Source organism: Pistacia vera, unplaced genomic scaffold (assembly GCF_008641045.1).
Source record: "Pistacia vera cultivar Batoury unplaced genomic scaffold, PisVer_v2 Contig843, whole genome shotgun sequence".
In the NCBI taxonomy this organism is placed as follows: Eukaryota; Viridiplantae; Streptophyta; class Magnoliopsida; order Sapindales; family Anacardiaceae; genus Pistacia; species Pistacia vera.
This window is the reverse complement of record NW_022196716.1, coordinates 42,197-56,881: the sequence shown is the minus strand read 5'-3', so window position 1 is coordinate 56,881 and position 14,685 is coordinate 42,197. Positions and strand designations below refer to the sequence as shown.

At 35.7% G+C, this 14,685-nt stretch overlaps 2 pseudogenes; both read left to right on the top strand.

Moving 5' to 3' along the window:
• Positions 1 to 525: 525 nt before the first annotated feature.
• Positions 526 to 3,269, top strand: LOC116118433 (annotated as a pseudogene).
• A 5,887-nt stretch (positions 3,270 to 9,156) lies between these two features.
• Positions 9,157 to 13,606, top strand: LOC116118432 (annotated as a pseudogene).
• Positions 13,607 to 14,685: the final 1,079 nt, after the last annotated feature.

Sequence of the window (14,685 nt, the reverse complement as noted above, 5' to 3'; positions counted from 1 at the left end):
GTACGATTAGAAGATTCCTCTGTTTCTTATTACTTGTTTCCATGGAAGAGGGTTCTTTTGTTTTGTTCCTTGGTGGGGGGGTGGTGAGGATTAGCTTAGATCTGGGATTCGGCTTCCTTTATTGTTCAATCTTGTAGTTGAATTTCGATGAGTTACATGTGGGAAGCGGTTGTTGGTGTTTTTGTACTTGTTATAGCTTTGTATGCCTGCTTGCCGAGTAGACTTCTGGACATAAGAGCTCAGAAACAATGAGAAGCATGTGTTGTTTTGGTACTTTTTCATCTCTCTGGCAATAGCTATAGCATGTTAAGTTTTGGGGTTCTTAGGACATTAAACTGTTCCGATTATTTTGTTCTTTATGACATCTGTTAAGGTTAATGATTTTCATGGGTGCTTTGCTTGTGTGTGATTTACCAGATGATAGCAGATTGTGATTCCAACATTCACTGCGCATATATTCTTTTAGCTGCATACACTAACTGTTTTGTTTATTTTCATACCGGTCGAAAGAGTAATGCTGGAAATATGGGAAAGAAGGGAGGTTGGTTCGCAAAAAGAGGGTCTTTGTACCCCACCCAGGAGAAACTAGCCAAAGTAAGTGATCCTAATCTGGTGTGTGGTACGAAGCGGTTGAAAGGAAGAGTGAATCTTTTTTGCTAAATCTTCTCTAATTCTTGATCTACTGCAGGAATCAGATAAGAAAAGTACAAAAGAAAAGAAAAAGAAGGGCTAGGAAAACTAAGGCATGGAGAAACCAATTCTTTCATTCCCCTACAGAGAACCGAGTAGTATTGAGAAAATTTTGGGAGATGCTGAAGAGAGCATAGATTAGTATTTAGGCCTCCCCCCCCACCTGAGCAACCTAGAACACCACCTTTGTGCCTGCAAGAGTTGCTTCTCCGAGGGTTCCTTCCAAAGGATTTTCTCCAAGGGTTGCTTTCAAGGGCTGCCTCCCAAGGGCTCCTTCTCCAAGGGCTGCTTCGCCAAGAGCTGCTTCGCCTAGAATATTCAGCAGCGTAGGGAAAGACCAGAACCAACTCTAAGATACCGTCATGCTTGCGCTACTAAGATTCAAGCAGCCTATAGAGGTTATACGGTAGCTTTTACTTTCCCTTGTCACTGGATCATATCAAGTGCAATAATTTCTGGGCTGGTTAGATTTATGATAAATGTAACATATATGTGTGCTACTTCCTGAATATTCACGTACATACTTGTTGCTTGAGGAATCTGTTAATGAATCTCGATCAGATTGTTAATAAGTTTAGATCTTCAGGACAGCAGCATGCTCTGAATCGTTGGATAATGCCATCAATGCAATAACGTTGAACTTTTTTATACAGGCTAGGAGAAGCTTTAGAGCTCTGAAGGGTCTAGTGAGGCTGCAGGGAGTAGTGAGAGGACAGAATGTGAAGCGTCAAACAGCGAGTGCCATGAAATATATGCAGCTTTTGGTGAGGGGTTCAATCTCAGATTCAGTGAGGAGGATCCAAATGTTAGAAAAACAGCACTACGTCAAGCTCAATACAGGAATGATAAGGAAACAGAAAGTACCTTGGGCAAATGGACTCCAGCCAGGCAGTAAGTTCTCGATTCTGAGTTGGATTGCTTCCCTGATTTTCTACCTTTTAGCATACAATTTTTATTTTTTTTGAAAACATAGCATTGCCTCATTTGGCACCATTGTTTTCTAATTATGGGAAATTTATAGTGTTTTATGAATCCTAATTCGGTCAAGTATCAAAATCAATGGTGTACCAGCTAAGCAAACAAACACAGATAAGGTCAATGAGTTTTCCAAAAATTGTGTAGGAGAGGACTTGCACTCTATCCAATTGGTTTTTGTTAAGAAAATCTGCCTTATTGTTCAAGGATGATAATCTAATTTTCAATATTCTTGTGTTACATTAAGCTTAATAAATGAAGTAGAATGCTCAAAGCACAGCCAAGTATCAGATCTGTCACATCTATATCCCAGTTAATGCCGTTTGGCTTTCTGAGGCAGGATATTGTCAATGTCTTGAGGATTTGAGGGATGAATCAATTAGAGCTTAATAATCTTGGTTGGCTGTGTTGTTTGAAAATTCTTTTTGATGTTTATGTGATATATAAATCATAATTGTTGGAAATATTGAATAGTCTGAGGCAGGAAATGAAGACTGGGATGTAGTGTGCTAACCAAAGAAGAAATGGAGGTAGGATGCAGAGGAAGGTAGAGGCAGTCATCAAAAGAGAAAGAGCCATGGCCTATGCAAATTCCGCCAGGTACTTTTCATTGAACTTAGCCCAAACCAGCTTCAATTTTGTAAATTATGTTTGTCTCGTAGTCAATCAGCCTTTAGATCCATGCTGTCGTGGACTGTGCACTGTTTCATCTGATGGGCCTGTCCTTCATGTGGATGCCTCTTTGACTTGCTAAATCAATGATTTGTTTCATGGACTTCTCTGTTGATTCTCAATCTAGGTCTCAGATTCTAGCAACACCTTAGTAGCTAGTTTATTGTCATGCTGAGCTTAACGCTTCATTTATCCTTGTTTGTGGTTGTCTTTTTGCCACAGTTGTGGAAAACCCCTCCTAAATCAGCTCAAACATCTTGCCGGGGCATTCCCATGGTGGTGGAACTGGTTTAGAACGTCAACTTCCTCGGGCTAATCCATCCGAAAATCAAACCATGAAGAGTTTTCAACTACAACCACCAAGGCCAATGACTGATCAGCACCTAAAACCAAGCCCTCAGCCGCAATCAAGCAGTCACAATCGATATAGTTTCGGGTTTGACATGGATACTCCCACACCAAAATCACAAAATCAACCATACTCCCGGCTACAAGATATGCTCGAAGTCCTGCTTAGGTAAAGCCCCTCAAGGCAGCCCCGCTTGCAAAATATTCAAGAGCAAGAGGTAGTGGTGCTGCTTCTCCTTTCTATTGCCGTTAAAAGATGACGATAGTCTCACAAGCTGCCCCCTTTTCGGTTCCAAACTACAGACACCTACGGTTCAGCAAAAGCAAAAGCGAGAGCTAACAGCAATCCGAAGGAGAGGCTCCGGGACTCCAAGCAGTGAACAAAAAGAGGCTTTCATTTCCTTTGACACAAACGTTGGATCATTCAAGTGGAAGAAAGGTTCCTCTTCTCTAATGGCAAGGATTCTGCTCCCAAAAGGCCTAGATAAGAATCAGTCAATGCAATCTAAGGGGATTTGAGTGTGGATTCAACCGTTTCGATGCCTGCAACGGTTGGAAGGAAGCCGTTTAACCGATTTGTGTGATGATTTGTTTGTCATTTTTTCCCTTTTAACTTCGGTGTCATTTGATTGAGTGTATGTGATATGTTGAGTTACAAAAATTACTAATGTAAGATAATAAAGAACATAGGAGATGATATGCTTGTATGTAACAAGGATTTGGGCTTTCTTAAAATATATAACGTTATTTTTTCTGGATTTCTTTAATAATCTCAAGGGTCAGACTACATACTAGGATGTAAAGACCCCCGAGGGATTAGCCAAAAGCAAGACTGGATATGCTTCGAAAGCAAGGCCCTGCTACAAACTGGGATGTAAAGACCCTATGAATGGTTCAATGGGGATTAACAGTTTCGTTACAAAGGAGACTAGATGAGACCAATTTGGGTTTACTTTGAGACTAGATGTGACCAATTCGGGTTGATAAAGGATTAGGCTAGTTTAGTTACTTTATAAGTGAAAATATGCTTCTTAGTATATAACTAGTGTAAGCCATCCGTCCAATATAGTGTCACACTAAAGACACAACATTACTCAAAGTTTTGTGTTCAAGTCTCACAAAATAGTCAATTATCACATTTATGACTTACCTAGTCGTGATTATAGAGTATTTAATAGACCCTGAAGATTGTTGAGGTGTGTGAATTGACTTGAACATTATTTCACCAATATAAAAAATTCTTCAAAGAATTAGAATAATTGTAGAGCTGGGCAAAAAAGCCTAGGCCCAAAAATCAGTCCCAGGACCCATCCCCAGCTAGGCTTGGTTAATTTAAAAAACCCTTGACAAATAATCAAAAACCTCAAATTATGAAATATATAATAAAATTTGGGGTTAAAAAAATTATACAATCAGGGAATAAACTAAAAATTTTTAAGCCCATAGGACCGGTCCTAAATAGGCCAGGCCTAGGATTGGGCCCAAAGTGGGAGGGTCCTAATGGGTCCAGATGGGACAGGTCCTAGTTGGGCCCAGGATTCGGACCTTCGGGCCCAAATTTTGGCCACCTCTAGATGAAAGGTAAGACAGCCAGAATACTAATTTTTCTTTAATGCTTGCCTAAGACATTCTAGTTGGTCTCTAAAACAAAAAACTGCATGTACATTGCATTAGCCAAAATTTTAATTCACAGGGCATATTTTCTTGTATTTTTATAATATTATATACTATTATGATAATTTTATGCATGTTAGTATCATTTGTGTATTTTTGTATTGTTATATATAATAATCTATTCGTGCATGCCAGCTGATTCAGGGACGACTTAGGATTTAATGTTAGAGTGGACAAATTTAGATTAAATAATATAAAATCTTAATCAAATAATGTTTGAGGGCTAAGAAATATCTATTTACCCTTTTAGTTTTAATTCTTACTTGACTTATAAAAAAGATAATATAAAAAATATTTGATTATATAAATACTTTCTTTTTAAACAATATAACCTATTTGTTTAATAATCAATAGAAAAAATTAGTTGTTTTTAGATCAGTGGGTTCAATTTGTAAAAATAAATAGAAAACTAAAAAAAAGAGAGAGAGAAAAAAAAAAAAAAATAATAATATATAAATTTTTTTCAGCGGGGTCAACAACCCACATCGCCATAACATGAGTTCTTGCATTAATTGATTTACAAATTTTTGGAGATCAAGAGTTGGTAAAAGATCATTGATGTAACGAGAAATATAATTGAACCTAACCAATTATTTAAAAACATAAACAATTCAATCTAAATTAATCTTCATCATTATTCCATAGAAATTCAATTATTAAAGTATTAAAAACACTCTAATATAATTCATACAATGAATTTGAATAATATAACTTATATCTCAATATAAGAAAACCAAGCATATCTTATCCAAAAAAAAAAAAAAAAAAAAAAAAAAAAAAAAAAAAAAAAAATCAATCAATCAACAAAACTAATTATATAAGAAACTTAAAACAATTCAATCAAAACTATTTTCACACCTTATTCACAATATATAATTACCCCAAGTATTTAAACAGATCTCACTATAATTATCATCAATGAAAATAATCTATAAACTTCGTATCTGAATATAAGAAAATAAAGTGACTTCATATCTCAAAAAAGAAAAGAAAAAAACCAAACCAATATTAAGAAACTTAAATCTTAATCAAAATATTTTTTTTTTCGGTGGAAAGCCTCGAGATGGCCCCACACTCGAAGGTATGTGATAATTCTAATTCGGGCTTGGGTAAATACCCTGGCCACAAGTCTGTCCAATGAAATTCAAAACCCTAACATTGTAGGTAAAGTTTGCCAAAGGTATCCAGTTGTCCTAAGCATCCAAGCTAGTTTGGTCTTGTCGAAAGAAAATAAGTAATACCCCCATATCAAAATTGACTTTCATGTGAAATATTTTGTTTTAGAGTTAGAAATAGTGAATAACAAGAAAGAAATTTTTTTTTTTTTTTTTTCCAAAAAATGAAAGAAAAAGTAGTTAAGGATTCATTGTAACTTCAAAAGTATTTCGGTATATGATAATAGTAATTCAAGGGGCATTTTTTATTCGGAAAGGATACAGCCACCGAAGGTAGTGCACCGAATTCATACACCGAATGACGTGGTAAAATTCTGATGTTGATTAATTTTAACTTAATTTAATCAACGGTCAGGATTTTATCACGTCATTCGGTATATGAATCGGTGCACTACTTGGTAATGTAGCATTACACTTTTTATTTGCAAAAGGTTTTCAAAACCTAAAGCACGGCCTAGCCCACTCAGGGCCACCCCTGAATTCTAGAGAAATATTTATTTGTTTTTTCATAAATGATTGATTGTTGTCTAACATTAATTATCTTGTGATATAAAGATAGGGATATTATCATAAGGTACCTTAAGGTTTGTGTTTATATCATGTGAAGAATAGCTTTGGCAATTTTTATCAAAGATATCCCTTAGGGGGCTTTTGGTTCAGAGAATGTTGGATTACTAGAAAGTTAGATTACCTTGAAGATTATTAGGAATCTTTAGGAAAATGTGTTTGGTTAATTGGTGGGTATGATATATTAATATGTTTGGTCGGGAGGAATAAATTGCTGGGTATGTTATTTAAATTACTGAATTGTCCTCTAATTAAATATTATTATTATATTATTTTTTAATATTGATTATTATTTGGATTATTATAATCATTTAAAAACTTAGCAAAAACAACCCCATAATAAAAGTTTGAAAAATCAACAAAGCACCCCCACCAACCCAGCCACTGCCAGTTGCTGGTAACCACCGTAGGCTGTCGGCAGCCGGCAACCTAATTGCGCACGGAAGGCAGGAAATAGATATCTAGCTGAAAATGGCTAGACGTGATAGATTTGGCTGTTAACGGCCATAGACGTTGCCGTTAATGGCCATCGATTTGGTCATTGACAGCCAAATTAGATTTGGCCATCAGCGGCAAGATCTGGCTGGAAATTTCCATATTGGAGCACGGTGGTCATTTTCGACCTTCCGTGTGTTGTTCCAACGGCGGTTGGCCGCGGCGGTGGTTACCGGCAGCATGCGGCAGTAGGTGGGTGAGGGTGGCGGCGGTAGTGGACTGTAATTTGTTTTGAATTCAAGGGTAATTTTTTTTTCAAAAAGTTAATTAATTGGGGTGAAATAGTAAAAGCCATATTCATGTAAGTAAATTTAAAAATAAGAGCATTATTATCTTAAAATTTTATTAATAAGAGATAAAATTATAAAAAAAAAAAAAAAAAGATTACATTAATAATCTTAGAATACCTAAGAAAATAAAGGTAATCAAATTATCTCCAATATTACCGACAGTAATTACTATTGGTATTTAAAGATTATCGAAATTTTATATTACTTGACAACCAGACGTAATAATAAAAAAATATAATCTCACATTACTGCCAACTAAATGCCCCTTTAAAGGTTAAAGCTAGCAATGTGATCTTACATAGATCTTAAATGTCATGGTTAGATTAGGGTTTTTGCTAATTAATTTGCATGAAGTTATATATTTTTATGTAATAATGATACCACTTAAAAAAAATTCTCTTTTCTTTAATAGTAATTATCCACGTGTTATAGATATCCTACATAATTAAAAATAATGATACGCGGAGTGAATCAGACATGATTCGAATTCTTAATTAGAGTATATTAATTATTTAAGAGAGTAACGTTATTTTCAGTAATATAACAAAGNATGATTCACATCTAATCGAGAACATTATGGTCATATGTTGGCCAAACCAATATAATACCAACAAGTGTCGTGTTACAAAAGTATCGAGTCAATAACATTATCACGATGACCAATATTATTATTTCTATAATGAATTGGGATTTATTTTTTGATATATATATTTTTAGTTTAAAAAATATTATAATATTTTATTTAGGTAAAAATCAAATGAGGAAATGATCCTAATCACTTAGATCATAATACAAAATTGTAAAAATTTAAAAACCATGCATTAATTGAATTACTAAAAATCATGTAAACAAGAGTTGGCATTTATAGAATGACTTAATAATATTTTTGGCCTAAATAATAAAACCATGAGTAATCGTACCTACTAATCACACATTTTGTGATATGAATTTTTTTAAATTCACGTTGTAAATCTAATATTTAATTAGTGTCTTTTGTGGGCTTTTATTAAAATTAAAAACACAAATTTCATTCACCTACATTTGACTATTAGATAATCAACCTGAACTGATGATGTTAAAACAAAAAATTTCAATCATACTTTCTCTTAACTCATAATCTTTTAAAGATGTTTTTTATTTTTTCACAATTAGATAAAAAAAATTGAAATAATTAATTATTACAATATTATGATATAACATCCAACTGTTAGCTTATCAGCCAACCAATAAACCTATAAACAATTTCTTAGAAACTCCTATTCATGAAACACATTGACTATTCCCATTTGAGGGTGTCTTACACGCGCCAAAGAAAGAGAGTGGGAATGGAATGAAATCCAAAGCTTAGGTTGTAAAATACAAAAGAAATAATAATAAAATAAAATCACTATCTATATTCTATAACGGATATAAAAATAATAATATTAATTATAATAATAAAATATAGAATATAATTACCCAACCTAACCGCTTAATCTCATAGTTGCTGTCCGAATAGTCTTCCCATTGAAGTAAAGTTAGTTGAAGTTGGCCAGCTTGAGTGAGAAAGTAGGCAACTCTGTCTTAATTATGAGTATGACCATTGTCTACCCAAAAGTTTGGATTTTTATAATTCACCTCCCTAAAAGATTTACTTCGTTTCGTTGGAGCCCTCCCCCGCCCCAACACAAAGTTTCACAAAATATTATAAACCCTTATAAACATTTGATTTAATTATTAGAAATCTTTATAAAGTTGAGATTTTAATTGATATGATTGTTGAGGTAGATGATGTAGTAAATAACATTACGAGGTGGCACCTATGGTACCTATTTATATGGCGAAAAGCTATGTAATTCTATGACACTAGTGTTGATTCAGATTTTTCTGATTCGACTAGTGTTTTAGTGCATGACCTTTCTGTGAGAATTAAGATCGAGGAAATAAAATTTTCAGAGTATTAACTCAAACCAATTGTTAAATTGTATTGTTTAAAAAATAAATGTACTTTTACATAACAACGAGTCTACCCTATAATTCCAAAGAGCCAAAGCTAACCCATTTCATTATGAATTGATGATCTTTAATGATACCATCTTTTCTGCGGTGTTAACATATAAGTTAGGATATGCGCGTGGAAATAATCATAAACCTCTTATTAGGGGGATCATATTACTTTTTAAAAATTATGGGTTCTGGAATACGGTGATTTTTTAGGGGGGTGGAAAGAATTCTCCCAAAAGACATTATTATAAATCCAACAAAAGTTAAAAGGACACAAAGAGAGAGAAGAAAAAAAAAAGAAAAGAAAAGATGGAAGTAAATTGATACAAGTAAGAAGCAAAATCAGAGTCAGAAGCCAATTCAAAGTAAAACAAAAACAAAGAAACCATTAACATAACATAAACTATTTGTTATGTAAAAGCTTTAGCATACAAAACCATAGAATTATCAAACCATGTTGTTTTGTAAAGGAGAGGGAGGAGGCTAAAGCAAAGAAACAAAGGAAGAAACAAAGAAGCACAGAGAAAAAGAAGGAAAGAGTCTTCTTTTGTTGGCTGGCTGCAGCCAGGCTGTTCAAGGCTTTCCTTTTTGTGGGAATTTCAGCTTTTTGAAGGCTCTTGTTTAGCAGAATTGGAAAATTTTGAGACTCATGAGGTAAATGATGAGTTTAATTTTTTATTTTTTCTTTATGAAGTTTCAATTTTTTGTTGGTTATTTTGTTTATGATGATGTTAGCTTTTGTGGGGTGTTTTGATTTTTGTGTTGTGGGTTTGGAGGAGATAACGTTTTTGTTCTGGTTTTTTAGCAGATGAAAAGGTTGGTTTTTTAACAAGTTTTTGATATCTTGGGTCCTTTTTGTCTTCAAATTGTCAGAATTTAAATCCTTTAAAATTTGATTCTCAGAACAATTTACTGTTTTCCTCCAAAATTAGAATTCTGGAACAGTACCACTTGTTTTGGGTGATTTTGTTTTCTGATAGAACCTTTTGTTCTCAAAGTACAATTTCCCTGTACAGTTTAAGTGTATCAAGCTTGTCAAAGGACTTGTTTTTCTATGTTTTCTTCCAGTAAACAAATGGGAATTTCACTTTCATGGGATTGTTTAACTTGACTCTTGTGATTTGGAAGCTTCTGTTCTGTTTGTGTAGTTTTGTTGATAAATTATTTTTTTGACCTCCAATTGTAAACCATATATAAACAACCAAGCTTGAGTTTGGCCTTATGCTTTTGATTGTGTCATTTCAAGACATGGCGGATACGGTTGTTCCATTTCGCAAACGTTGAGTACGATTAGAAGATTCCTCTGTTCTCTTCTTATCCTTTGTTTCCATGGAAGAGGGTTTTCTTTTGTTTTGTTCTCTGTGGTGGTGAGGGTGGTTGAGGATTAGCTTAGATCTGGGATTCGGCTTCCTTTTATTGTTCAATCTTGTAGTTGAATTTCGATGAGTTACATGTGGGAAGCGGTTGTTGGTGTTTTTGTATCTTGTTCATAGCTTTGTATGCCTGCTTGCCGAGTAAGACTTCTTGGACATAAGAGCTTCAGAAACAATGAGAAGCATGTGGTGTTTTGGTACTTTTTCATCTCTCTGGCTAATTAGCTATAGCATGTTAAGTTTTGGGGTTCTTAGGACATTAAACTTGTTCCGATTATTTTGTTCTTTATGACATCTGTTAAGGTTAATATGATTTTCATGGGTGCTTCTGCTTGTATGTGATTTACCAGATGATAGCAGATTGTGATTCCAAACATTCACATGCTGCATATTATTCTTTTAGCTGCATACACTTAACTGTTTTGTTTATTTTCATATGCAGGTCGAAAGAGTAATGCTGGAAATATGGGAAAGAAAGGGAGTTGGTTTTCCGCAATCAAGAGGGTCTTTGTACCCCACTCCAAGGAGAAACTAGCCAATGTAAGTGATCCTAATTCTGGTGTGTGTTACGAAGCGGTGAAAGGAAGAGTGAATCTTTTTTGCTAAATCTTCTCTATCTTGATCTTACTGCAGGAATCGATAAGAAAAGACACAAAGAAAAGAAAAAAAGAGGGCTAGGAAAACTAAGGCATGGAGAAACCCATTCTTTCATTCCCCTTTCAGAGAACCGAGTAGGATTGAGAAAATTTTGGGAGATGCTGAAAGAGAGCATAGATTAGTATTTAGGCCTCCCCACCCCACCTGAGCAACCTAGAACACCACCTTTTGTGCGCAAGAGTTGCTTCTCCGAGGGTTCCTTCTCAAAGGATTTCTTCTCCAGGGTTGCTTCTCCAAGGGCTGCCTCCCCAAGGGCTCCTTCTCCAAGGGCTGCTTCGCAAGAGCTGCTTCGCTAGAATTATTCAGCAGCGTAGGGAAAGACCAGAACCAACTCTAAGATACCGTCATGCTTGCGCTACTAAGATTCAAGAGCTATAGAGGTTATACGGTAAGCTTCTACTTTCCCTTGTCCATGGATCATATCAAGTGCAATAATTTCTGGGCTGGTTAGATTTATGATAAATGAACTATATGTGTGCTACATTTCTGAATATTCCCAGTACATACTTGTGCTTGAGGAATCTGTTAATGAATCTCGATCAGATTGTTAATAAGTTTAGATCTAGGACAGCAGCATGCTCTGAATCTGTTGGACTAATGCATCAAATGCAATAACGTTGAACTTTTTTATACAGGCTAGGAGAAGCTTTAGAGCTCTGAAGGGTTAGTGAGGCTGCAGGGAGTAGTGAGAGGACAGAATGTGAAGCGTCAAACAGCGAGTGTGCCATGAAATATATGCAGCTTTTGGTGAGGTTCAATTCAGATTCAGTCGAGGAGGATCCAAATGTTAGAAAACCAAGCACTACGTCAAGCTCAATACAGGAAGATAAGGAAACAGAAAGTACCTTGGGCAAATGGACCTTCAGCCAGGCAGTAAGTTTCGATTCTGAGTGGATTGCTTCCCTGATTTACCTTTTAAGCAGCTACAATTTTTTATTTTTTTTGAAAAACATAGCATTGCCTCATTTGGCACCATTGTTTCTAATTATGGGAAATTTTATAGTGTTTTATGAATCCTCAATTCGGTCAAGGTATCAAAATCAATGGTGTACCAGCTAAGCAAACAAACACAGATAAGGTCAATGAGTTTTCCAAAAATTGTTGGAGAGGACTTGCACTATCCAATTGGTTTTGTTTAAGAAAATCTGCCTTATTGTTCAAGGATGATAATCTAATTTTCAATATTTGGTTACATTAAGCTTAATAAATGAAGTAGAATGCTCAAAGACAGCCAAGTATCATGATCTGTCACATCTATATCCCAGTTAATCGGTGTGCTTTCTGAGGCACGGATATTGTCAATGTCTTGAGGATTTGAGGGATGAATCAATTAGAGCTTAATAATCTTGGTGGCTTGTTGTTTGAAAATCTTTTTGATGTTTATGCGATATTAAGTATCATTAATTGTTGGAAATATTTGATAGTCTGAGGCAGGAAATGAAGCTGGGATGCTAGTGTGCTAACCAAAGAAGAAATGGAGGTAAGGATGCAGAGGAAGGTAGAGGCAGTCATCAAAAGAGAAAGAGCCATGGCCTATGCAAATTCCCGCCAGGTACTTTTCATTGAACTTTAGCCCAAACCAGCTTCAATTTGTAAATTAGTTTTGTCTCGTAGTCAATCAGCCTTTAGATCCATGCTGTCGTGGACTGTGCACTGTTTCATCTGATTGGGCCTGTCCTTCAGTGGATGCCTCTTTGACTTGCTAAATCAATGATTTGTCTCATGGACTTCTCATTTGTATTCTCAATTAGGTCTCAGATTCTAGGCCTAACACCTTAGTAGCTAGTTTATTGTCATGCTGAGCTTAACGCTTCATTTATCTTGTTTTGTGGTTGTCTTTTTGCCAACGTTGTGGAAAACCCTCCTAAATCAGCTCAAACATCTGCCGGGGCATTCCCATGGTGGTGGAAACTGGTTAGAACGTCAATTCCTCGGGCTAATCCATCCGAAAATCAAACCATGAGAGTTTTCAACTTACACCACCAAGGCAATGACTGATCAGCACCTAAACCAAGCCCTCAGCCGCAATCAAGCAGTCACAATCATATAGTTTGGGTGACATGGATACTCCCACACCAAAATCTACAAAATCAACCATACTCCCGGCTACAAGATATGCTCGAAGTCCTGCTTTAGGTAAAGCCCCTCAAGGCAGCCAGCTTGTCAAAATATTCAAGAGCAAGAGGTAGTGGTGCTGCTTCTCTTTCTACTTGCCGTTAAAAGTGACGATAGTCTCACAGCTGCCACCCTTTTCGGTTCCAAACTACATGACACCTACGGTTCAGCAAAAGCAAAAGCGAGGCTAACAGCAATCCGAAGGAGAGGCTTCCGGGGAACTCCAAGCAGTGAATCACAAAGAAGGCTTCATTTCCTTGACACCAAACGTTGGATCATTCAAGTGGAAGAAAGGTTCCTTCTTCTCTAATGGCAAGGATTCTAGCTCCAAAGGCCTTAGATAAGAATCAGTCATGCAATCTATAGGGATTTGAGTGTGGATTCAACCGTTTCGAGCCTGCAACGGTTGGAAGGAAGCCGTTTAAACCGATTTGTGTGATGATTTGTTTGTCATTTTTTTTTCCTTTAACTTCATGGTGTTCATTTGATTGAGTGTATGTGATATGTTGAGTTACAAAAATTACTAATGTAAGATAATAAAGAAACATAGGAGATGATATGCTTTGTATGTAACAGGTTGGGCTTTCTTAAAAATATCATAACAGTATTTTTTTCTGGATTTCTTTAATAATCTCAAGGGTCGATACAATTACTAGGATGTAAAGACCCCGAGGGATTAGCCAAAAGCAAGATGGATATGCTTCGAAAGCAGGCCATGCTCAATACTGGGATGTAAAGACCCTATGAATGGTTCAAGGGATTAACAGTTTCGTTACAAAGGAGACTAGATGAGACCAATTTGGGTTTACTTTGAGACTAGATGTGACCATATGGGTTTGATAAGGATTAGGCTAGTTTAGTTACTTTATAAGTGAAAATAGCTTCTGATTAATACTAGTTGTAATGCATCCGTCCAATATAGTGTCACACACTAAAGACAAAACATTACTCAAAATTTTGTGTTCAAGTCTCACAAAATAGTCAATTACACATTTATGACTTACCTAGTCGTTAGATTATAGAGTATAATAGACCCTGAAGATTAGTTGAGGTATGTGTAAATGATTGAACATTATTTTCACCAATATAAACAATTCTTCAAAGAATTAGAATAATTGTAGGTGGGCAAAAAAGCCTAGGCCCAAAATCAGTCCCAGGACCCATCCCGCCTAGGCTTGGTTAATTTAAAAAACCCTGACAAATAATAAAAACCCCCTATAATATAATAAATAATAAATTTAGGGTTAAAAAAAATCAGGGAATAAACTAAAAATTTTTAAGCCCTAGGACCGGTCCTAAATAGGCCAGGCCTAGGTGGGGCCCAAGTGGGACGGGTCCTAATTGGGTCCAGATTGGGACAGGTCCTAGTTGGGCCCAGGCTTCGGACCTTCGGGCCCAACTTTGGCCACCTCTAGATGAAAGCTAAGACGCCAGAATACTAATTTTTCTTTAAGCTGCCTAAGACATTCTAGTTGGTCTCTAAAACAAAAAATGGCATGTCACATTGGCATTAGCCAAATTTTAATTCACAGGGCATATTTCTTTCTTGTATTTTATTAATATTTCATGATATTATTATATAAATTTTATTGCATGTTGTTCATATGTGTATTTTTATGTATATAAATAATCATATTCGTGCATGCCAGCTGATTCAGGGACGCCTAGGAT